The following is a 26,754-nucleotide window of genomic DNA, read 5'->3' as shown; positions in this document are numbered from 1 at the left end:
TGAATACGTTGGATATTAATAAAGAGAGGGTAAGAAATTCCATTTTAAAAGTGTTTCAAATAGAAAATATTTTACGTCAATCCCTGGGAAATCAATTCCCAATCTCTGGCTCTATCTTAATTCAGCCCCATCTTGAATTAACCCGTCTGTTGTTTGCCAGAATTCCATGGACTTGAGAATGTGTTAAAGAATTTCATTTCCTTCTTTCTCCCCAGAGGGACTGCAGAGTCAGTGACTGCAGGAATTCAGACCCCTTTACTGTGCCAAACTCCCCCAAGCCACAGACATTGCATTAACTTCGGAATGTGGCCAAGCCAGTCCCTTTGAGAAGGAAGCACTGCTGCCCTGAGCTGGCATCTGTGCTGACACAGCCTTGCATCTAGCCCACAGGCTGGGTTTTGAGTTTATTAGTAAAATTCAAGCAAGCCTGAAGAAACCTTCAATTCAAAAAAACCAAGAATAGCCAATTTAAAGAAAATCAGGGTGGAGGGTGAGGGATGGAAATTTCACGTTATTTCTACATAACAGATAATGAAACAGGTTCCAGGAGATTTTTAAAGAATCTAATTTAAATTATTTATATAGGGCTTTCCTGGTGGCGCAGTGGTTGAGAGTCCGCCTGCCGATGCAGGGGATGCGGGTTCGTGCCCCAGTCTGGGAGGATCCCACATGCAGCGGAGTGGCTGGGCCCATGAGCCAAGGCCGCTGAGCCTGCGCGTCTGGAGCCTGTGCTCCGCAACGGGAGAGGCCACAACAGTGAGAGACCCGTGTACCGCAAAAAAAAAAAAAAATTATTTATATAATTTCACATTTCCGCCCCCTCCAAACTTTTAGACAGGACTGATAGCCAAGCCAAAGCCATCAGTTTGATGCTGGCTGTGCACAGTTGATAGGCAACATTCCTGTGAGTCCTCCTTGATGACAGGGAGCATCCTGGGGAAATACCCAGCAAATGGAAGACACAGTGGGGTCCTTAAGGCACTTCTCTATAAGGGGGTAGATAAAATAAAGACACAAAGGCAAAGGAACACTTTAATAATGATATAAGATGAGCTACTACAGACCAAGTGCAAAAAACAGACATGCTACTTGTGGCAGTGAGGAGCAAAATGAAAGGATTAGGTCAGTGAACCAGGGAGGGCTTCCTGTAGGGGGCACCATTCAAAGCAGAGTTTTGAAGGTGGTCTGGGTGAAGGGAAGAGGAGGGAGGGCCATCCCTCTGGGAACTGAGATGATGCTTGGATTATCTAGATGACAAGTCTGCTTTTTCCCTTAATTATTGTATTTTATCCATCACATATTGTGTTCTAAATGATTCAGACTGCTCTGTCTGCATAGACGTGATCTCCAAGGTATCCTTGATTGGATGTGCAGGTATTTGTAGTTAGACTGTAAAGTGCCACATAGTGTGGGAATGTATAATGTGAAACCTTAATTCTGGATAAAAATGCCAAGATGTGAACTATGCTGCTTCCTTTTACTAATTACTTATTTCTGACAAAAAAGCAGGAGGCTTAATTCACCCTAGGGCAATTTAAAAACACTCTTGTCAGTTAATTCACTCCCACCCTTGCTCCCCAAATAGTTTTTGGCTTTCTCATTTAAATCATTTTAAAAGTTATATCTTTCTTTCTGATTCATGACTGTGTAAATCATTTAGCTAGTTAATCAGGATAAAATTAACACTTTCCTCTAAGGCAAATTTACTTTGTTCTCTCTGGGAATATAATACCTAGAAAAGAGCTATAGATTACTTGTTATAAACGTGGGCAACTTACATGTGCATTTCGTATGTGTCTCGATCAGTACCTTCCCCATAAGTGAGCAAAAGACTTTCTCTACCAAGTAACACAGGCATCAGTTAAAACAGGAATTTAGATCCTCATCCACAGGATTATAAATCATGAAGCTTCACAGATCTGATCGACGACGGGGGCCGGTAGAGACCTCCTCTTGCTTCATAGCAATCTGATTGCTCTTGCTCCGTATCATCTTTCTAAGAGGACTTAGAATGTGGTTTTAGGGCTTCCCCGGTGGCGTAGTGGTTGGGGGTCCGCCTGCCAATGCAGGGGACGCGGGTTCGTGCCCCGGTCCGGGAAGATCCCACGTGCCGCGGAGCGACTGGGTCCTGTGAGCCATGGCCGCTGAGCCTGCGCGTCCAGAGCCTGTGCTCCGCAACGGGAGAGGCCACAACAGTGAGAGGCCTGCGTACCGCAAAAAAAAAAAAAAAAAAAAATTGGTTTCAAACAGCTGTCAGAATGATTCCCCCCTTTCTTAGGGCATTCATTAGAAAATAAAATCCGATATAATTAACAAACCAACTTATACGCCTGCTGTTCTGACTTGTTTTAAGTGTTATTTCTACTTAACAGTTTCCTGTCAGCATCCTGCTGTTTCTTTAATATGAATTCTGCACTGGGGAAGAAAAAAAACTCGGCATTAAAATAAAGCCCTGACTTTTCATCACTTCTCTTCCTGTTCATCTGTGTTCACATCCAATTTGCTTGGAGGTTGAAAGGAACTAAAATGTCAAAACCATCGCTGAGAGAGAGAGGAGGGACCTCTCTCCTCCTAGAGTTGGCTGAAGGATAGGGCTGCCTTTAGACTCATGATAAACACCCTCTTCCCTCACTGCTGGGCTTGGGTGGCCCATGTAGCTACCAGAGTACTGGAGAACCGGTTCAGGTTCCCGGGGTTGGTTTCCCAGCTGAGAGTCCTCCTTGGTACCAGATGATGTTCTGGTACCTTTGAGCCTGTCCCAGAGGCGCATGGGAGTGAGTGGGCGATCCGGGGAGAACTTTGATCCCAAAGCTGGCCTCTGGGTTTGGTAAGGGTGGGAGGCTGCATGAAAATAACTGGGGGGCTGCTGAGGTGGCAGGTACAGCAGCAGAGATGATGCGATGTGATCAAAATGTATGGGATTACGGTTTTTCTCCGCTGGATCTTTTAAATTAATTTTTTAAAAATTCTGGAAATTTTGAAACATACCAAAGAAGGTAAAATAAAATAATCAACTCCCAAACATCCATCACCCATTTTCAGTAATTATTTACTCATGCTTTTCACACCCCCACCAACTTCCCCTTCCTTTATTATTTTTGAAGCAAATTCAAGACATTGTATCATTTCATCTATAAATTAGTTTGGTTTGTGTCTGTAAAAAATAAAGACTCCTTTAAAAAACTATAACCATAATCCCATTAGCACACCTAAAATTAATTAATAATTAATTCCTTCATATAATCAAAGAGCCAGTGTTTAAATTTTCAGTTGTCTCATAAATAAATTTTTAAAAATACTTTCTTTGATCCAGGTTCAAATAAAGTCCCACAATTTGATTGGTGGATAAGTTTATGAAGTCTTTCTTTCTCTCTTCTCTGGTGGCGCAGTGGTTGAGAATCCGCCTGCCAATGCAGGGGACACGGGTTTGAGCCCTGGTCCGGGAAGATCCCACATGCCGCGGAGCAACTAAGCCCGTGCGCCACAACTACTGATCCTGCGCTCTAGAGCCCGTGCTCTAGAGCCCGCGAGCCACAACTACTGAAGCCCACATACCTAGAGACCGTGCTCCATAGCAAGAGAAGCCACTGCAATGAGAAGCCCGCGCACTGCAAGGAAGAGTAGCCCCCGCTTGCTGCAACTGGAGAAAGCCCATGTGCAGCAACAAAGACCCAACACAGCCAAAAATAAATAAATAAAATAAAATAAACTGTTTATTTTGGAATAATTGTAGATTTACAGAAAAGTTTCAAACACAGTATAGAGAATTCCTGTGAATCCTTCACCCAAATTCCCCTAATGTTAACATCTTACATATTGATGGTATATTTGTCAAAACTAAGAGATTAACTCTGGGACATTACTATTAACGAATTTACAGGCTTTATTCAGATTTCACCAGTTTTTCCCTTAATGCCCCTTTTCTGTTCCAGGATCCAGTTCAGGACACCACAATACACTTAGTCATTGTGTCCTTATACTTCTCCGATTTGTGACAGTTGCTCAGTCTTGTTTGTCTTGATATGATCAGGTATTTTATAGAAAGTCCCTTGGTTTGGATTTCTCTGATGTTTTCTCGTGATCAGACTGGGATTATGGGTTTGAGGGAAGAATATCATAGAGGGTAAAGTGTCCCTCTCATGGGAATTATATCAGGGGGTACATATCACTATGACCTTAACTCTCCTTAATCCACCTCTCTCTGTCTCTCTCTCTCTCTCTGTCTCTCTCTTCCATTGCAAATTACTTGTGGAAGAATCTGTAGACTTTTGTTTTGTTTTGTTTTTTAACATAGAGAGGCCATGGCCACTTTTAGGCTGAGATATAGAGTCCTCTGCTTCAGCCCCAGGCTTCTTTCCAAACAGTTGCCATCTCAACACTTCCTGTTCATTTGTATGCCGTAACATCACAAGACAGGGTTAAATAAAAGTCTAGGTTACACTGCAGGCCGCATGGCAGGCTTTGATTTTAAGTAGATGCTGGAGAGAAGGTCTGAGAAAAAGACATCCTTCACAGAAAACACATTAAAAAAAATTCTTTGAAGGCTGGTTCCTGTGCCATTGAAATATTTAGATAAGAAGACACACACACACACTCACACCATGAAGAGGTACACAAATATATTATTGTTATTGGAAAGAGAAGATATACGCCAAGACTTCAGAGAATCCTTATAAACGGACAGCTACTAGGCTACACTGGTGATGATTAAAATCTTTGGGTTGACATTGGCTCCAGCTGACCGGACTCCGTAAGTTTTCACATGGCAGGATGGATGCTGGCACAAGTGAACAAAGAAATAACAATCTTCTCCTTCTTGAACACAGTGCTTTACATTTTACCATGTGTCTTTGCCTGTGTTACTTAACATCATTGTTGAAATACTTGAAGGTAAAGTGTGAAGTATTGTCTTTCCCCGGATAAGGAAAGTGAGAAGGCTGAGAGAGGTCCTGTGACTTGGTCAGATGGCTGGTTATGGATGAAAATGAGACTAGAAAACAGGTGTTCTTCCCTGTTGTGCTTTTGTCAGATAGATTCAGGCAAATGGCTTCCAGGATCAACCTTTGAGGACTTTTTGCTTTGGTACCAAACATCTCAGGATGCATGATTAAAATTAGAATTTAAAGTTATAGCCCCAAGTTTCTCATAGTGAACAGTCCAAATGTTGGTTTAAAGCGCCAGATTTGTGCTCTAAATCCAGTTGAATGTTGCTATATTGATAGATATGTTCAATGTAGGCCTGGGTAGGTGGGGGAATACACCCCATTCGGCCTTGACTAATGAAGTTCAGGCAGCAGCTCTGATCCTTCCAGCGCAGGGTCATGGTCAAGAAGACCAACAGCTGACAATGCTATTGGAGGTGCTCCTAGGTTCTGAGCTTCCTGAGGGCAGGGTCACCCTTGCAGCCCACATAGCTCAGCTTCATGGGAGCAGAATGATACTTCTGCTCCATCATTAACATGAAAGGAATAATTGCAAAGCTTAGAACACAAGGGGATGGTGAGATAGAGGAGTGATTAACCCATGCCCTCCCAGGAAAAGAAAGCCAGCACTTAAACACATCTTAACATCTCAGATATAATTTCTATCTCTGGTAATGATGATGCTGACACCAGAGTGCTTTTGGAATGGGGTCCCCTTGTTAACAGAGGAGCGAGTATAAAGTGGGTGAAAAACTCAGCCTAATGAAAGTGACTTTAATATCCCTTTAGTTTCACAAGTAGGATTCTGTGGCTCTTTTGTCTTGCTTGGTCCATTGGCAGTGAGTTTAATGATGCTTCACACTGAGTGTGCCTCAACCGTGGTGAGGTATTTCAGGAAAACTCTAGTTGGGATTCTGGATTCTTGGACCATTAATAATTTGAAGGGTGACAATAAAAGGGGAGGAACTCCAGTCTCAGCAAGGGTTTTCAAAAGGCAGTGTAATAATGAGGCGTGTGGGGCTTCCCTGGTGGCGCAGTGGTTGAGAGTCTGCCTGCCGATGCAGGGGACACGGGTTCGTACCCCGGTTCGGGAAGATCCCACATGCCACGGAGCGGCTGGGCCCGTGAGCCATGGCCGCTGAGCCTGCGCATCCGGAGCCTGTGCTCTGCAATGGGAGAGGCCACAACAGTGAGAGGCCCGCGTACCGCAAAAAAAAAAAATAATAATGAGGCGTGTGGAGCCCTGGGTGGTAGGGCCTCCGGACTCCTGCTCTGCCCCAGCTGGCTCTGTATCCTTGATCTTACACTTAACCTTGATTTCTGGGTGCCAGTGGAATGTGCAGATAAAACTCTCCCTGACCTGCCTAAGAGGCATGTTATGAGAAACAGCTGATTGGGAGTATAAAATGTTGGGGAAGTCTGAAAGGAAGAAAAAAGGGGAAAAAAATTACATTTTGGAAGCAGAAATTGCTTAATAACAAGCAGTGACGGAATGCCTACACATTGGAGTTTTGTAATCAGAATGAAGATTTATTTGGCATTTTGGATTTGTTTTTTCAGTAAGCAGAGGCTATTTGGGGGAGTTGAGAGAAAGGAGAAAAGGGAAAGAAAGTTTAAGTGCCAACAATAATCTAGGTATATAATCTACCAAAAATTCTACTGATTGACAACTCTTTCTACTTATATAAAAAAGATCTTCTGATTATGATTATTCACACCATGTCTGTTTTCCACATTGTTTCATAATCTGAGGTTCCTTTTCCTACCCCATGCTCCTAGCAATTGTCTAAAGCTAGAAAAGCAAAATTGTTTCAACTGTTGGCCCTCTGAGGCCTTAGAACAATGGCTGACCTAATTTTTTCCATAAGTCCTATTACTGAGCTTGGGTGTCTCACCTTTTTAGCCTTCCAAACACTGGCTTATCTTGGAGACCTTATGAAACCCTGTGCCTAAGAATAACCTGGTGGTTTAAAAACAAATAGACTAAGCCCTGTGTGAGCCTCCCATGAAGGGCATTTCTAATTCCCTCTTAAAAGCCTGAGCTTGGATCAGAGTTGGTAGTATTATTTGGGGGTCACCTGCTGATTCTAGTTTCCCCTCCACCCGCCTTGTCAAGGTCTTGCTTCCTCTGACTTTTCTCCCAGTTCCAGGATATGCCTGGGTCATGGTGAAATGTGGACACTGGTGAATGTGGCCAGAGGATGTGGCTCTCCCTTCAGATCCAGGGACTGAAGGCTTCTGGCTGGATGAGGAGAATAATTAACCTCACAGCAGCTGCAAGGCCAAAGTTGTTCCTACCTCTCATAGACCAAATCCAGATCTTGCTGGGCTCAGGGGTTAATACATCGGCAGTGTCTTAACCACTGACCCCCCTCAGGGTTCCTTGTTCTACTGCTCTTGCGTTAGACTAGCCCTGGCTTGTCCCACTCGGGGGACAATCCGAGGATTGGAGAAACTTACTTGGTCATAATTTTGCCACTAGATAAAGGCCTGTGTCTGCTTCCATCCGTCACCTTAGCAGGTATCTTTGTTCCTATTCCTCCACAGGGCTCATGCCCACTCACAGGGCACTTTCCCTGGGTGGTTCAACTTTCTAGAAGATTCAATGGTGTCATCTTATTCCCATCTTGAGCAGGTCTTAAAAATGCCGTCTGGGTTACACATTTGCTAAGGGAGTGGCCTGGAGTGAGAAGAGAGACCTGGGCTAAGGCTCAGGAGACGGGTGTTCTAGGCCCAGCTCTGCCACCTGCTTCATGACCTAGGAAATGCCCTTTACGTTCTGAGGATATTATTGTTCTTGCTTGTAAATTGAGGTGATTAGACTAAGATGATCTCTAAAAGCCTATGCTGTAATACATATAAAATAGATTTGATATAAAAGGTTCACAGTTTGTAGCATTCTGGTCATATGCTCTATATTTATGTGTATAAGTGCCAATAGATCAGAGGGAAAAAAATAAATTGGTAAAAGAAACAACTATTCTCACCTCTTTTAAAGCATGGAAGTCAATTATTTTTAATGGAGTTTTGCCTCCTCAGTAGAAAATAAGGAAGACAAACTCTTCTGGTATTGGGTTCAGGTTTCTGAAGACCACCAGTGGCCATTTTATCACCTATAAGTGATAGTAAGACTAAAACTTGTATGTTCTAACCATGGTAATTTGTAAGCTATTGGCTATTATTAACTAATAGTGGTGATTTACCAAAATCCTTTCTTTCTGAAAATTAGTTATGGAAAACTGTTATTTACTTATGAGTTTAAGATAGAAAAAGAGATGGAAATACTGCCTTAAACCAGACGGAGTGTGGGCAGATGCTGGCCAAGATTTCCTTCCTTTCATGGTTCCTTGGAGGCTAAGCATCCAGCCTCTGGGGCAAAAGCAGGCAATTGTGTTAAATCATGCAAAACACAGTGGCAGTTGGGTGAGGCACACAAAATGGATTGAAAGCAGAGAACTACTTATTTGTCAGTACGGATTCCAGACCTGAAGGCTGCAGAGATAAAGAATAAGGATTAACTCTTATAATATGCTACCCACTTTAAAAGAGAAATTTTTGCAAAAAGCACAGCACACACATTTCAGCTTCTTACAATTTTCCAATTAGTATTAACTCATTCATTAGTACAACATGAGTCAGTTTGGAATTTTCAGACCAACAATTGTGCAGTTGCATGAGGATTTTTATAAATGTCCTGTAATCCCACCAGAATGTCCCAGATTACCGTCTCCTTTGCTTTGATTAGAAAACAGGATTGCAAGTCAGAGCAGGGATATAAAATTGACTTTGTCTCTCTTACTAATTTTGTCACCTAGAACGAGTCACTTAGTCTATTTGGACCTCAGTTGCAGTAACTCCACTGTTATAAATTTACATCTGTAAAAATGTCAACAGTATAACAGTAAGTGGGGAAAACAGAAAATATATGATTTATTTATGCATTAGTCAGCTTTGCTACAGAAACAATGACCCCCAAATCTCGGTGGCTCATAATACTAATTCATTTCTCTTTCACGTTGGTAATGGCTACAGTCAGCTGCATTTCAGCTCCTTGGTCCTGTTCTGGGACCTAAACTGAAGAAGCAGTCTCCTACCCACTGCAGAGGGAAAGAGCAGGACAGCTCACAGAAAAACACACTGGCTCTAAAACTTCTGCTCAGTTGTGGAGTGTATCGCATGCACTCACAGACCATTGACCAAGGAAGCAACATGATGGGGTTGATGATGGGGTAGGGATATATATTCTCTCTGAAGGCACTGCAAGTCGTTTGGCAACTGATTAATTGCCTACAGGAATTATTTCTCCTACAGGAAATGGGAGTAAATAGTTGGGGACAATAATGTATCACAATATATTTATCTGTAAATATAGATATGCATAGAAAAAGTCTGAAATGTTATTGATTAAAATATTCTTAGGCCAGGAGAATTGAAAACGTATCTTGTACATGAATGTTCATAGCAGCATGATTCATCATAGCCCTAAAGTGGAAACAACCCAAATATTCACCAATGAAGGATGAGTGGTTTAAAAAAATGTAGTCTATCTGTAAAATGGAAAGTTGTTCCGGCATAAGAAAGAATGAAGTACTTTTACCTGCTACAACAGGGATGAACCTTGAAAACATTATGCTAAACGAAGGAATCCAGTCACAACAGATCACATATTGTATGATCTCATTTAAACGCAATGTCCAGAATAGGGAAATTCAGAGAGACAGAAAATAGGTTATTGGTTGCAAGGGACTGGGGGGGGTGGGGTACATGGGATAGAAAGTGACAGCTAATAGGTACAGCGGTTTCTTTGGCATGCTGAAAAACTTCTGGAGCTAGATACGGGTGATGATTGCCCAATCTTGTGAATATGCTGAAAACCTCTTAATTGTTCACTTTAAAAGGATAAATTTTATAGTGTGTGAACTATATCTCAATTTTTAAAAATTGCCAGAAGTTATTGGGTGGTGAGATTGTAGATAATTTTCATTTCTTTGTGTACACAGTCTTATACTGCTTGATTATTTTTTAAATGAGCAAGTACTATTTTTATATGGAGAGAAAAATAATGGGGATATTCTAATGGGGGAAAACACGAAAATATCAGTTGCATAAAATAAAGTTACCTTGAACTTTTCATACGATGCAATTCATGCATCCTAATCTCAAGTACTTTGCAAGTTGAAAATTTGAACCTCCATTGAGTTAAGTACTTAAGAAAAAATTCATCACCTTTCTTTATAATTAACGTGCAATAGCAAAGATGGAACTATCTAAAATCAGGGAAAAGTGAAAATGGGGTTAATAAGGGGTATTCATAGTCAACGCCAATCTCAGAGAGAGAAATGGTTTCCCAGAGTCAGTCGGGAGCACAGTAATCTACATCTTCCTGTTTCTACACATGGGAAAAATCAAAACCGCAGCTTCATCTCTTGGATCTACCATCAGAAAAATTACAAGCTTAATTAGGTTTTTTGGTTCAAGGACTCATTTTGCTTTTTTTTTTGCGGTACGCGGGCCTCTCACTGTTGTGGCCTCTCCCGTTGCGGAGCACAGGCTCTGGACACGCAGGCTCAGTGGCCATGGCGCACGGGCCCAGCTGCTCCGGGCCGCAGCATGTGGGATCTTCCTGGATCAGGGCACGAACCCGTTTCCCCTGCATCGACAGGCGGACTCTCAACCACTGTGCCACCACGGAAGCCCTGCTTCTTTTTTTTTTTAACATCTTTACTGGAGTATAATTGCTTTACAATGTTGTGTTAGTTTCTACTGTATAACAAGGTGAATCAGCTATACATATACATATATCCCCATATCTCCTCCCTCTTGCATCTTCCTCCCACCCTCCGTATCCCACCGCTCTAGGTGGTCACAAAGCACCGAGCTTATCTCCCTGTGCTACGTGGCTACTTCCCACTATCTATCTATTTTATATTTGGTAGTGTATATATGTTCATGCCACTCTCTCATTTCATCCCAGCTTACCCTTCCCCCTCCCCGTGTCCTCAAGTCCGTCCTCTACGTCAGCGTCTTTATTCCTGTCCTGCCCCTAGGTCCTTCAGAACCTATTCTTTTTTTTTTTTTTTTTAAGATTCCATATATATGTGTTAGCATACAGTATTTGTTTATCTCTTTCTGACATACTTCACTCTGTATGACAGACTCTAGGTCCACCCACCTCACTACAAATAGTTCAATTTCGTTCCTTTTAATGGCTGAGTAATATTCCATTGGATATATGTACCACATCTTCTTATCCACTCATCTGTCGATGGACACCTAGGTTGCTTCCATGTCCTGGCTATTGTAAATAGAGCTGCGATGAACATTGTGATACATGACTCTTTTTGAATTATGGTTTTCTCAGGGTATATGCCCAGTAGTGGGATTGCTGGGTCATATGGTAGTTTTATTTTCAGGTATTTTGAGGAACCTCCATACTGTTCTCCATAGGGGCTGTATCAGTTTACATTCCCACCAACAGTGCAAGAGTGTTCCCTTTTCTCGACACCCTCTCCAGCATTTATTGTTTGTAGATTTTTTGATGATGGCCGTTCTGACAGGTGTGAGGTGATACCACATTGTAGTTTTGATTTGCATTTCTCTAATGATTAGTGATGTTGAACATCCTTTCATGTGTTTGTTGGCAATCTGTATACCTTCTTTGAAGAAATGTCTATTTAGGTCTTCTGCCCATTTTTGGATTGGGTTGGTTTTTTTCTTAATATTGAGCTACATGAGCTGCTTGTAAATATTGGAGATTAATCCTTTGTCAGTTGCTTCATTTGGAAATATTTTCTCCCATTCTGAGGGTTGTCGTTTCATCTTGTTTATGGTTTCCTTTGCTGTGCAGAAGCTTTTAAGTTTCATTAGGTCCCATTTGTTTATTTTTGTTTTTATTTCCATTTCTCTAGGAGGTGGGTCAAAAAGGATCTTGCTGTGATTTATGTCATAGAGTGTTCTGCTTATGTTTTCCTCTAAGAATTTGATAGTGTCTGGCCTTACATTTAGGTCTTTAATCCATTTTGAGTTTATTTTTGTGTATGGTGTTAGGGAGTGTTCTAATTTCATTCTTTTCCATGTAGCCGTCCAGTTTTCCCAGCACCACTTATTGAAGAGACTGTCTTTTCTCCATCGTATACTCTTGCCTCCTTTATCAAAGATAAGGTGACCATATGTGTGTGGGTTTATCTCTGAGCTTTCTATCCTGTTCCATTGATCTATATTTCTGTTTTTGTGCCAGTACCGTACTGTCTTGATTACTGTAGCTTTGTAGTATAGTCTGAAGTCTGAGAGCCTGATTCCTCCAGCTCCGTTTTCCTTTCTCAAGATTGCTTTGGCTATTCAGGGTCTTTTGTGTTTCCATACACATTGTGAAATTTTTTGTTCTAGTTCTGTGAAAAATGCCATTGATAGTTTGATAGGGTTTCCATTGAATCTGTAGATTGCTTTGGGTAGTAGAGTCATTTTCACAATGTTGATTCTTCCAATCCAAGAACATTGTATATCTCTCCATCTGTTTGTATCATCTTTAATTTCTTTCATCAGTGTCTTATAGCTTTCTGCATACAGGTCTTTTGTCTCCTTAGGTAGATTTATTCCTAGGTATTTTATTCTTTTTGTTGCAGAGTTAAATGGGAGTGTTTCCTTAATTTCTCTTTCAGATTTTTCATCATTAGTATATAGGAACGCAAGAGATTTCTGTGCATTAATTTTGTAACCTCCTACTTTACCAAATTCATTGATTAGCTCTAGTAGTTATCTGGTAGCATCTTTAGGATTCTCTATGTATAGTGTCATGTCATCTGCAAACAGTGACAGTTTTACTTCTTCTTTTCCAATTTGGATTCCTTTTATTACTGTTTCTTCTCTGATTGCTGTGGCTAAAACTTGCAAAACTATGTTGAATAATAGTTGTGAGAGTGGACAACATTGTCTTGTTCCTGATCTTAGTGGAAATGGTTTCAGTTTTTCACCATTGAGAACGATGTTGGCTGTGGGTCTGTCATATATGGCCTTTATTATATTGAGGTAAATTCCCTCTATGCCTACTTTCTGGAGGGTTTTGGTCATAAATCAGTGTTGAATTTTGTCGAAAGCTTTTTCTGCACCTATTGAGATGATCATATGCTTTCTCTCCTTCAATTTGTTAATGTGGTGTATCACACTGATTGATTTGTGTATGTTGAAGAATCCTTGCATTCCTAGGATAAACCCCACTTGATCATGTATATTATCCTTTTAATGTGCTGTTGGATTCTGTTTGCTAGTATTTTGTTGAGGATTTTTACATCTACGTTTATCAGTGATATTGGCCTGTAGTTTTCTTTATTTGTGGCATCTTGTCTGGTTTTGGTATCAGGGTGATGGTGGCCTCATAGAAGAGTTAGGGAGTATTCCTCCCTCTGCTATATTTTGGAAGAGTTTGAGAAGGATAGGTGTTATCTCTTCTGTAAATGTTTGATAGAATTTGCCTGTGAAGCCTTTTGGTCCTGGGCTTTTGTTTGTTGGAAGATTTTTAATTACAGTTTCACTTTCAGTGCTTGTGATTGGTCTGTTCATATTTTCTATCTCTTCCTGGTTCAGTCTCAGAAGGATGTGCTTTTCTAAGGATTTGTCCATTTCTTCCAGGTTGTCTATTTTATTGGCATAGAGTTGCTTGTAGTAATCTCTCATGATCCTTTGTATTTCTGCAGTGTCAGTTGTTACTTCTTTTCATTTGTAATTCTATTGATCTGAGTCTTCTCCCTTTTTTTTCTTGATGAGTCTGGCTAATGCTTTATCACTTTTGCTTATCTTCTCAAACAACCAGCTTTTAGTTTTATTGATCTTTGCTATCGTTTCCTTCATTTCTTTTTCATTTATTTCTGATCTGATCTTTATGATTTCTTTCCTTCTGCTAACTTTAGGGTTTTTTTGTTCTTTTTTCTCTAATTGCTTTAGGTGTAAGTTTAGGTTGTTTATTTCAGATGTTTCTTGTTTCTTGAGGTAGGATTCTATTGCTATAAACTCTCTTAGAACTGCTTTTGCTGCATCCCATAGGTTTTGGGTCTTCGTGTCTCCATTGTCATTTGTTTCTAGGTATTTTTTAATTTCCTTTTTGATTTCTTCAGTAATTTCTTGGTTATTTAGTAATGTATTTTTTAGCCTCCATGTGTTTGTATTTTTTACAGATTTTTTTCCTGTAATTGATACCTAGTCTAACAGTGTTGTGGTCAGAAAAGATACTTGATATGATTTCAATTTTCTTAAATTTACCAAGGCTTGATTTGTGACCCAAGATATGATCTGTCCTGGAGAATGTTCCATGAGCACTTGAGAAGAAAGTGTAATATGCTGTTTTTAGATGGAATGTCCTGTAAATATCAATTAAGACCATCTTGTTTAATGTATCATTTAAAGCTTGTGTTTCCTTATTTATTTTCAATTTGGATGATCTGTCCATTGGTGAAATGGAGTGTTAAAGTCCCCTACTATGATTGTGTTACTGTTGATTTCCCCTTTTATGGCTGTTAGCATTTGCCTTATGTATTGAGGTGCTCCTATGTTGGGTGCATAAATGTTTACAATTGTTACATCTTCTTTGTGGATTGATCCCTTGATCATTATGTAGTGTCCTTCTTTGTCTCTTGTAATAGTGTTTATTTTAAAGTCTATTTTGTGTGATATGAGAATTGCTACTCCAGTTTTCTTTTGCTTTCCATTTGCATGGAATATCTTTTTCCATCCCCTCACTTTCAGTCTGTATGTGTCTCTAGGTCTAAAGTGGGTCTCTTGTAGACAGCATATGTATGGGTCTTGTTTTTGTATTCATTTAGCCAGTCTATGTCTTTTGGTTGGAGCATTTAATCCATTTACATTTAAAGTAGTTTTCAGGGCTTCCCTGGTGGCGCAGTGGTTGAGAGTCCGCCTGCCGATGCAGGGGACACGGGTTCATGCCCCGGTCCGGGAAGATCCCACATGCCGCGAAGCAGCTGGGCCCATGAGCCATGGCCACTAAGCCTGCATGTCCGGAGCCTGTGCTCTGCAATGGGAGAGGCCACAACAGTGAGAGGTCCGCGTACTGCAAAAACAAATAAATAAAAATAAATAAAAATAAAGTAGTTATCAATATGTGTGTTCCTGTTACCATTTTCTTAATTGTTTTTTGTTTCTTATGGTAAGTCTTTTCCTTCTTTTGTGTTTCCTGCCTAGAGAAGTTCCTTTAGCATTTGTTGTAGAGCTGGTTTGGTGGTGCTGAATTCTCTTAGCTTTTGCTTATTTGTAAAAGTTTTAATTTCTCCGTTGAATCTGAATGAGATCCTTGCTGGGTAGAGTAATCTTGGTTGCAGGTTTTACTCCTTCATCACTTTAAATATGTCCTGCCAGTCCCTTCTGCCTTGCAGAGTTCTGCTGAAAGATCAGCTGTTAACCTTATGGGAATTCCCTTGTATGTAAATTGTTGCTTTTCCCTTGCTGCTTTTAATATTTTTCTTTGTATTTAATTTTTGATAGTTTGATTAATATGTGTCTTGACATGTTTCTCCCTGGATTTTTCCTGTATGGGACTCTCTGTGCTTCCTGGACTTGACTGACTATTTCCTTTCCCATATTAGGGAAGTTTTCAACTATAATCTCTTCAAATATTTTCTCAGTCCCTTTTTATTTTTTCTTTTCTTCTTCTGGGACCCCTATAATTCGAATGTTGCTGTGTTTAGTGTTGTCCCAGAGGTCTCTGAGACTGTCCTCAATTCTTTTCATTCTTTTTTCTTTATTCTGCTCTGCGGTAGTCATTTCCACTATTTTATCTTCCAGGTCACTTATCCGTTCTTCTGCCTCAGTTATTCTGCTATTGATTCCTTTTCGAGTGTTTTTAATTTCATTTATTGTGCTGTTCATCATTGTTTGTTTGCTCTTTAGTTCTTCTAGGTCCTTGTTAAAAGTTTCTTGTATTTTCTCCATTCTATTTCCAAGATTTTGGATCATCTTTACTATCATTACTCTGAATTCTTTTTCAGGTAGACTGCCTATTTACTCTTCATTTGTTTGGTCTGGTGGGTTTTTACCTTGCTCCTTCATCTGCTGTGTATTTCTCTGTCTTCGCATTTTGCTTCACTTACTGTGTTTGGGGTCTCCATTTTGCAGGCTGCAGGTTCGTAGTTCCCGTTGTTTTTGGTGTCTGCTTCCAGTGGGTAAGGTTGGTTCAGTGGGTTGTGTACACTTCCTGGTGGAGGGGACTGGTGCCTGTGTTCTGGTGGATGAGGCTGGATCTTGTCTTTCTGGTGGCAGGACCACCTCTGGTCATGTTTTTTGGGGTGTCTTTGAAGTTATTATGATTTTAGCCAGGCTCTCTGCTAATGTGTGGGTTTGTGTTCCTGTCTTGCTAGCTGTTTTGCATAGGGTGTCAAGCACTGTAGCTTGCTGGTCATTGAGTGGAGCTGGGTCTTAGCGTTGAGATGGAGGTGTCTGGGAGAGCTTTCACTGTTTGATATCACATGGGGCCGGGAGGTCTCTGGTCATCCAATGTCCTGAACTCTGCTCTCCCTCCTCCGAGGCTCAGGCCTGACACTCAGCCAGAGCACAAAGACCCTGTCAGCCACACGGCTCAGAAGAAAAGAGAGGAAAAAAAAAAGAAAGAAAGAAAGGAAGGAAGGAAGGAAAGAAAAGAAAGTTATTAAAATAGAAAAAAATATTTAAATTAAAAGAATAAAAAAGTAATATAAAAAGAGAGAGAGAGAAAGAAGAGAGCAACCAAGTCAGAAAACAAAGCCACCCATGATAACAAGCCCTAAAAAGTATACTAAAAAAACCAAGAAAAACAAACAAAAAAAACGGACAGTCAGAGCCCTAGGACAAATGGCAAAAGCAAAGCTGTACAGACAACATCACACAAAGAATCATACACATACACACTCACAAAAAGAGAAAAAGGAGAAAAAATATATATATATCTAAAAATTAAAACTGGAAGAGAGCAACCACATCAATAAACAAATCTACCAATGATAATAAGCTCTAGATACTAAACTAAGATAAACATAAAACCAGAAACAAATTAGATACAGAAAGCAAACCCCATGTCTACAGTCGCTCCCAAACTCCACCTCCTCAATTTTTGGATGGTTCATTGTCTATTCATGTATTCCACAGATACAGGGTACATCAAGTTGATTGTGGAGATTTAATCCGCTGCTCTTGAGGCTGCTGGGAGAGATTTCCTTCTCTTCTTTGTTCACACAGCTCCTGGGGATCAGCTTTGGATTTGGCCCCGCCTCTGCGTGTAGGTCCCCTGAGGGCGTCTTTTCCCCACCCAGATAGGATGGGGTTAAAGGAGAGGCTGATTAGGGGGCTCTGGCTCACTCAGGCCGGGGGGGGGGGGGGGTGGGGGGGGGGGTGGGGGTTGGGGTCCGAATGCGGGGCAAGCCTGCGGCGGCAGAGGCCAACATGACGTTGCACCAGCCTGAGACGCTCCATGTGTTCTCCTGGGGAAGTTGTCCCTGGATCACGGGACCCTGGCAGTGGCGGGCTGCACAGGCTCCCGGGAGGGGAGGTGTGGATAGTGACCTGTGCTTGCACACAGGCTTCTTGGTGGCTGCAGCAGCAGCCTTAGCGTTTCATGCCCGTCTCTGGTGTCTGTGCTGATAGCTGCGTCTCATGCCTGTCTCTGGAGCTCGTTTAGACGGTGCTCTGGATCACCTCTCCTCTCGCACCCCAAAACAATAGTCTCTTGCCTCTTCGGCAGCTCCAGACTTTTACCCGGACTCCCTCCTGGCTAGCCGTGGCGCACTAGCCCCCTTCAGGCTGTGTTCACGCCCCAACCCCAGTCCTCTCCCTGCGCTCTGACCGAAGCCGAAGCCTCACCTCCCAGCCCCGCCCGCCCCGGCGGGTGAGCAGACAAGCCTTTCGGGCTGGTGAGTGCTGGTCGGCACCGATCCTCTGTGCGGGAATCTCTGAGCTTTTCCCTCCGCACCCCTGTTGCTGTGCTCTCCTCTGTGGCTCCGAAGCTTCCCCCCACCGCCCACCCCCCGTTTCCCCCAGTGAAGGGGTTTCCTAGTGTGTGGAAACTTTTCCTCCTTCACAGCTCCCTCCAGCTGGTGCAGGTCCCGTCCGTATTCTTTTGTCTGTGTTTTTCCTGTTTTCTTTTGCCCTACCCAGGTATGTGGGGAGTTTCTTGCCTTTTGGGAAGTCTGAGCTGCCTTCGTTCAGTAGGTGTTCTGTAGGAGTTGTTCCACATGTAGATATAATTTTGATGTATTTGTGGGGAGGAAGTGATCTCCACATCTTACTCCTCCGCCATCTTGAAGGTGCCCCCTCATTTTACTTTCGAGTGAACCTGACTGCTAACATCCTAGTCAGGAAACAAATTTTTCAGGAAAGAGGTGTGGGAATTAGGGGATTCAAGAGAAGTGAGCTGGAGACCCAGTCCAGGGTGTTCAAGCTGACATCAGAATGTGGGATGTCTTTCAGCAGGGGAGGGGCTGTCGAGTCTGAGAGAATGAGCCACATTCAGAGTGGAGATTTAGACCAAGCTAAGCCTGCAGATGGACTCAAGCATCTCCCTGACGCACTCAACAGGAATTTTCCTAGGACCCAGCAAGTGCCATTGACCCCTCTGTATTCAAGGTTGACTGGAGAATCAGTAGCTAGTGTCTCTTTCATAGTCTGAACTTAATGTTAAAGGAGGTGAGTGAACAATATTCCAAGAGTCACAAAATTCCAACAGGCCAGCAGGCATGAAATGTGTCCTAATGAGCAGGCAAGGCTTCTGCCTGTGAGGGATTTATAGTAAAATACAGCAGATGAGAGAGACTCACATGTAATCAGCAGAAAACTAGTGCTTGGAAGAGTTGTACTTATGTGTAGGTGTGTATAAGCTCCTATTTCTAGAAAGGCCATGGCTTAGGTTCTTTACAAATAGTGCACCATAAATGGAACTGTCCCAAACATTGCTGTTAGTCACAGTTTTGATCTGAAAGGTCAAAAAGACCTGGAAAAAAAACCCCAAACAAACAAACAAACAAAATCTTGTGACTTATCAGAATTTTGTTAAATGTTCTTTGGCCAGGAACAGTCATACATGACGCAGTGATATAGCTTATTACTCATGATTCATTATTTGAAGAAGAAAAGGGCAAAGAAGTTGTTTTCTCTCAAAACTCTGGCAAGAAAATACAAGGTCTTGCTATGCCCTTCCTAAAACAACTTCCTGAAGAACAGAACCCAAACCACAAACAGCACAGCACCTCAGACCATTTTCGCCCAGCATTTCCGATAATATTATGCTAATTCTAATCTGCAACACAGATTACATTAGCAAGATGTAACAAGAAGCAATCAGTGTTTATAAAGTACGTTTTCTCCTTAGCCCTGCCTGACACTGTACCCCAGAGGTGGCAGGAACCTCTGGGTCTCACATCAGAGATGGCAGGCAGGGACTTAATATGGTGCCTGATTGCTGAAGTTCTGCTAACAAGCCCTGATACTAATCTGTATAGAATCTGTGTCTCGTATATAAGGTACAGGTATTTGGAGTTTTCTACTAATCTGGGAAAGAGAGGCCTCCAGAGCTGGGAGAGTGCATGCTGATTTTATTCAAGCATGTTGAACTGTGTCCAGCATATAGAAGGCTTTCAATAAATATATGTTTTTAAGTGATGAATGAATAAATGAAATACTACTAGGGCACAGATGCAGGTATATGTGTGTGTGTATATATACAGGTATACACACTCATACATACATAAACATATATAATTCATACATACGTATACATAGGAGTTGGCTCACACACTTATGGAGACTGAGGAGTCCAGACCCAGGAGAGCCAATGGTATAGTTCCAATTCAAGTCTGAAGGCCCTGAGAAGCAGAAGAACTGATGGTATAAGTAAATTCCAGTCCAAGTTCGAGTCTGAAGGCAAGAGAAGATCAATGTCCCAGTTCAAAGGCAGTCAGGCAGAGAGAGGAAATTTGTTCTTACTCATCCTTTTATTCTATGCAGGCCTTCAATTGATTAGATGAGGCCCACCCACACTGGGGAGGACAATCTGCTTTACTCAATCTACAAATTCAAATGTGAATCTCATCTGGAAACATCCTCAGAGACACACCCAGAAATAATGTTTCAACATATATCAGGGGCACCCTGTGGTCCAGGCAAGTTGACACATATATATTCTCCAAATCCCTTACCCATCCTACTCCCACTTTAGGACAACTTGCATGAACCAAGCACCTTTTCTGTGACTTTTGTAAGGAATGAATGCATTTGTGAGGCTAAAGTGGATGGTTTAGATCAAAATTTTCTGGGCACGGAGCTAATTGGCACAAAAGTAGATTGGTGATTTCTGACAGCATTCAGTGCCAGCCGGATACACTTGATTAGTTGGTACTGTGCTCCCTTAATCATCAACCACACTGTAATACTAGGATAATCAAACCAATGTCAGAGTGTGGGATGCACAGAGGACAGGTAAAGGGCAGAGTCTGAGCAGGTGGGCTAGATCAGAGAGCAGAGAGGTGGGCTAAGCAGAGGCTGTAGTTAATAGGAAACATCTCAGCTAAGAGTTTTCAACTGGAATCACCTGAGGAGCTTTAAAATCTGCCCAAGCCTTCCTCCAGACCAATTAAACCTCTTGGGACGTGGGAGATGGTGGCACCAAAGTGCGAGTGTTTTTAAATGTTCCTCAAATGCTTCTAAAGTGCAACCTGGATGGAGAGTCCCTGTTCTGGGGTTCCTGTTCGATCAGTTCTTTACTAGAAGAGAGTGAGGTGGATCCTTTGTGAAAACCAGTTCAGTGGAGAATAGTGGTTCCCAAACATGACTGCACATAGGAATCACCTGGGGAAGCTTCAAAACCCACCTATGCCTGGGATCCAACCCCAGAGGTTGTGATTGAATGGGTCTGGCGTGTAGCCTGGGCTCTGGAATTTTAAAGAGATCCCCCAGAAATGCACAATCTCTAGCCCCACTCCAGATCTTACAATCAGAATTTGCATATAAATTTTTAAAAATTGTGGTAAAATACAGTTATCCCTCAGTATCTGAAAGGGATTGGTTCCAGGAACCCTGCTGATACCAAAAACTGCAGAGGCTCAAGTCCCTTCTATAAAATGGTGTAGTATTTGCATATAACCTACACACACCCTCCAGGATACTTTAAATCATCTCTAGATTACTTATAATACCTAATACAATGTAAGTGCTATGTAAATAGTTGTTGGTGAGTGGCATATTCAAGCTTTGCTTTTTGGAACTTTCTGGAATTTTTTCCCAAATATTTTCAGTCCACCTTTGGTTGAATCTGTGGATATGGAATCCATGGATATGAAGGGTCAACTGTACACATAACATAAAATTTACCATCTTAATCATTTTTAAGTGTACAGTTTAATACTGCTAAGTATATACACATTATTGTGCAATCAATCTCCAGAATTATTTTCATTTTGCAAAACTGAAACTCTATATCCATTAAACAACAATTTCCCATTCTCCAGGCCCTGTGTGGGATGCACTCTGCAGGCCGGCGAGCTTTGTAGTTGCCCAGCCTTGCAACTAAAGAAAGAGCCGGGAGACAGCAACAGAGACATCCATGATTTATTGGACAGGGCATCTTACACATCCGAAACAAGGGTCCTGGAGCGACACCTTATCATATATGGCAGATGGCAGGTAGAACATGGCAGCAACCTTTGTTACTTGGGGGAGGAGGCTACCATTTATAGTGGGAATTGATGTCAGGTTGGCTTATCAGTTACCAGGGAAACCAGCAGCTGAGACACATCTCTCACAACCCCTCAGGTCAACAATTATCACGAGGGTGGCTGTTTTGGTCTAAGGATTAGAATCATCACTAGCTGGGCAGGAGGCGAGCACGTTTCACATGAGCAGAGTGTAGGTGCTGCAGTAACTGGTCGAGCAGGGGATGTACAAGAGAGAGCGAGAGAATAGCCATCTTGAGTGGCCTGACCATACACTACCATTCTACTCTTCTCTATGAATTCGACAATTCCAGGTACTTCATATAAGTGAAATCGCACAGTGTTTGTGTTTATGCGACTGGTTTATTTCACTTAGCTTAATGCCTCAAGGTTCATCTGTATTGTAGAATGTGTCAGAATTTCCTTCCTTTTTAAGGCTGAATAAAGTTCCATTGTATGTATATACCACAGTTTATTTATCCATTCATCTGTCGGTGGGCATTTGAGTTGCTTCCACTTCTTGGTTCTCATGAATAGTGCTACTGTGAATATGGGCGTACAGATATCTCCTCGAGACCTTGCTTTCAGTTCTTCCGGGTGTATCCAGAAGTGGAATTGCTGGATTACAGAGCAGTTCTATTTTTAAAAGTTTCAGGACCCACCGTACTGTTTTCCACAGAAGGTGCACCACTTTACATTTCCACCAACAGTGTACAAGGGTTCCAGCATCTCTCTTTTCTTGCTAACACTTGTTATTTTCTGGGTTTTTTGTTTGTTTGTGTTTATTTTTGATAGTAGCTATCCTAATGGGTGTGGAGTGCAGAATCCGCATTTTAATCAGATCCGCAGGTGATTGTGTTTGGTTACAGTTGGAGAAGCTGCTCTACTGCCCAGGCTGGTTCTCTGGCTGGTACATTGCCTCCTTACCATGCATTCTCCCATATTTGGTAGCACTGACTATGGTGTTGGGTTGTCAGTGTTCATCCGGCTTTCCAGTTTTCTACAAATGACTATTACGGCTTGATCCTGTTCAACCTCTGCTCTTTGCACTGTTGTTCTTCAGCAGCTTTGGTGAAAAGTGCCCTCTGGGCTCATGTATAGAGGGTTTCCGTCCAGGGGGAAGCTCAGTCCTGCTCCTGAGGTCCCATGTGGTCCAATCTCTGCAAGGACACAGAGTAAAAAGAAACAGCCCAAATAGGCCAAAGCAATGAAGAGGAAGTCCAACTTTACCTTAGAGTTGCCTAACAATTTAAAAATGAATGAAGACCAGGACACCCAGCAGCATTTCTTTTTTTTTTGCGGTACGCGGGCCTCTCACTGTTGTGGCTTCTCCCGTTGCACAGCACAGGCTCCGGACGCACAGGCTCAGCGGCCATGGCTCACAGGCCCAGCCACTCCGCGGCATGTGGGATCTTCCTGGACCGGGGCACGAACCCGTGTCTCCTGCCTCGGCAGGCGGACTCTTAACCACTGCGCCACCAGGGAAGCCCTACAACTCAGTTTTGAATCGGTCTAATACGGGTGCATCTGATTGGTGGAATGTGAATCACCCTAGGTATCCTGCACAAGAACTGGGAAATACAAGTTTTTATTTATTTTTTGTTGAGAAGACAGGAGCTACAGAGTGAAGAACCATCAAAATGTTAAGAAGGTGTTCAAAATATTTTTGGACATCTGAGAAGGAGCCTGGAGAATAGAAAAGGGAAGAGCAGTAGGAATTGACTTCTTGGATTGGGTGGTAGGCCCACAAGGATTCCTTATTTATTTATTTATTTTGGCTGCGCCGTGCCACTTGCAGGATCTTAGTTACCCCACCAGGGATCGAACCCGCACCTTTGGCAGTGAAATCATGGAGTCCTAACCACTGGACGGCCAGGGAATTCCCAGGATTTATTATTTTTCTAATACTTTATAATGAATACATATGTGTATTAGTCTGGCTTCTCCAGAGAAACAGACCAATAAGATCATTCTATCTATCTATCTGTGTATCTGTGTATGTATGCATCTATCTATCTATCTATCAGGAATTATCCTATGTGAATATGGAAGCTGAAAGGTCCCAAGATCTGCAGTTGGCAAGCTGGAGACCCAGGAGAGCCAATGATAGAGTTCCAGTCTGAATCTGAAAGCTAAGCTGGAGACCCAGGAGAGCCAATGATAGAGTTCCAGTCTGAGTCTGAAGGCTAAAGACCAATGTCCCAGCTCAAACACCATTAGGCAGAGGGTAAGAATTCTTTCTCACTCAGCCTTTTACTCCACTCAGGCCTTCAAATGGCCCACCCACAAGGGGGAGGGCAATTGGCTTTATTCAATCCACCAATTCAAATGCTAATCTCAACGAGAAACACCCTCGCAGACACACCCAAAAGTAATGTTTAAACCAAATACCTGGTCACTCCGTTACCCAGTCAAATTGACACACATCAGTTTTATATATATATCAAAGAATACTATTTTCATTAAGAGATATAAAGAAGGATTTTGGGATAACTACAAGTGACTGATGGCCACTACAAAATGTAGTCCCTGTTCTTAAGGTTTTGACTGAGTTTCAGTGTAAATGCTTGGGGAAGGAGCAGTTTTTTAAGTTGCTATTAGTCATTTGTATCTTGGTTTGAAGGCAAATGAGTGAGTTGTTGAATGGAATTTGGAGAGAGAGAGAGAATTTAATCTAGGTATTTGAGGAGTGGAAAGGTTGAGGGAACCATTAGAGGAATAAAGGAGGAAAGAATGGAAGCTTGAGGGCTCTAAGACAGATTTCTGCTATTTCACATTTTCGTGGGAACTGTGCTAATTCCTGGCACTTGCTTGAGGTAGTTTTCATTTTTATTTTTTCACCTTAAAGGATATTGGAATTTTCATGGGACTTCCCTCGTGTTCCAGTGGTTAAGACTCTGCGCTCCCAATGCAGGGGGCCCTGGTTCGATCCCTGGTCAGGGAACTAGATCCCACATGCTGCAGCTAAGGCCTGGTACAGCCAAATAAATAAATAAATATTAAAAAAATCAAGAAAAAATAAAAGATATTGGCATTTTCAGGTGTCAACAGATTATTTCCAATCTGTTATGTATCTATCAGTACACCCAGTTTTCATTTTTTCATATACATGGCAGGACTCTGCATTAACACTTGCTCTTCCAGCCTGTCTTTCTTGTTCTCGAGGTATTAGTCCACACTACTAGAGAGCGCAGGTGGGGTCATATACTTCATTATCTCCTGCTGTTTGTTTCATTCTTGGATTGGAGGAGCCAATGAGCAGAAATTGCACAAGGGAACTTTCTTCAAACCTTCAGTTTATGAATAATGCATAACTCGCCGTGACTCATCAAAAGCAATGGTAAACAAACCCCCAACAGTTGGCCACCTCCTCAGCAATCCACAGACAGTGGTCCCACCCCTTGGAAACTGTGAACGGCAATATTTGAAGGTAGCAATGGAAATTGGTGGTGCTGGTTTATCTTTAGCATCACCCATATGCTTATTGGCACACAGTTAAGTCAGAAAAGTGACTGAGGCAAGGAAAGAGAAAAAGGTGTCCCAACTACTAAGGTATCTGGAATCTGTAGAAATGCAAGCTGTTCCCTATCCTACCCTACATAAGTGCACTTTCCCTGATCTTTTTCCTGTTATAAATGGGGAGCCCCACCATTTTTATAGTCTGACAGTCCTGGCTTCAAATTCTGCCTCTGATGCTCTTGAACTTCATGTCCTTGGGCAAGTTACTTAACATTTTTGAATCTTATTTTATTTATTCTTTTATACAGCAGGTTCTCATTAGTTATCCATTTTATACATATTAGTGTATATATGTCCATCCCAAGTTACTTAACTTTTCTTCTTTTATTTTAGCTTCTTCTCATCTTTCAATCCTGGGCTCCATTCAGTAAGAAGGGATAGTAGCAATCCTTATCTCTAAACACTCAGGGCTCTTAATTATGAGCAACAGCAGCTGACTCACACGGATTAGGCAGAAAAGATACTGGGGAGCTCACAGAGCAGTTGGCAAGAGAAGCAGGCTTAAGGCTAAGCTTCTGGGGTCAAGGCCTGAAACTATGCTGCGGAAGTGACCCAATAAGGAAGCTGCTGACCCTGCTTTCCCCCAGAGCCCAGAATGGCTGCCGGGAATGCACACTCTACTGGAGCTCTGCCAGCACTGATACTTTTGGGCCAGGAACTGTTCTTACAACAACTGGTACCCCAGAAGACTGGATGCCTCTGCCACCACCCTTGTCAGCAAATGGGTCCCAGGTATCACCTCCTTCCTCTGGTTCATCTTTTCTGATCAAACTGTTGCCTGGGAGCATCTTAGTGGCAGACCCTAGGCGTCATGCCTTTGTTCTAGCTGCTGAGGTCTCTGGGGAAGCAGATTCTCTGACTTGACTTTAGGGAGGCAGACCTCATAAGGCAGGGAACTGCCCAAACATAGCAAAACACACAAAAGGTGAGAGGTAACCCGAAAACACGACGTACATTCTCTCTCAAAGTGTGGTGAAAACCAGCAGGTGTGTCCAATGTTTGGCATGCTTTTGGGGTTCATGAATTCTTGTTCCCTTTTCTACTTTATCAGAAATATCCATCTGCTCATTGGATTCACCCCCAGGCTGGTTTCTACATAGGATTTGTAAACAAAGTAGAATGGAACCTTTGACCCAGTTTGGCCCACTTGGAAGGATCTCTACTTCCTAGGGCCATTCCTTGGATGGACTTGACCTCTTGGCTCCTGACCTTATCTGCCCTGACCCACGGGACCTACTCACTCCTTCCTCTTACACTTGACCTTTTGATTTCTATACCTTTTGCTTGCTCATGACCACAGCACCCCACTGACACTCTCCACCCCCCCTCCCCATTTTTATCCTAAGCTCTTGGTCTCTTGCATTTTAGTTTATAATGAATCCGGATACCAACTGGATTCTCTCCTTGCCCTGACTTCTGAACAGTTTATGCAGCATTTTCATATTTTGCATAATCATTGAAGGAGATCTTATACGAAATATTCAAAGACTTTTTTAGGTTTATAAAATAACTCCCAAATTAACTATTGTTAATGAAAGAGAAGTGAAGAAAGTCTGAAATGGAGATAGACAAAGACAAAAGAAATAGTTACAGAATGGTTTCCCTATCACTTACCCCATTCTCCTACCCCTCTTTTT

This window comes from Phocoena phocoena, chromosome 14, assembly GCF_963924675.1.
Source record: "Phocoena phocoena chromosome 14, mPhoPho1.1, whole genome shotgun sequence".
Classification (NCBI taxonomy): domain Eukaryota; kingdom Metazoa; phylum Chordata; class Mammalia; order Artiodactyla; family Phocoenidae; genus Phocoena; species Phocoena phocoena.
The sequence above is the reverse complement of the archived record's forward strand: the minus strand, read 5'-3'. Positions refer to the sequence as shown.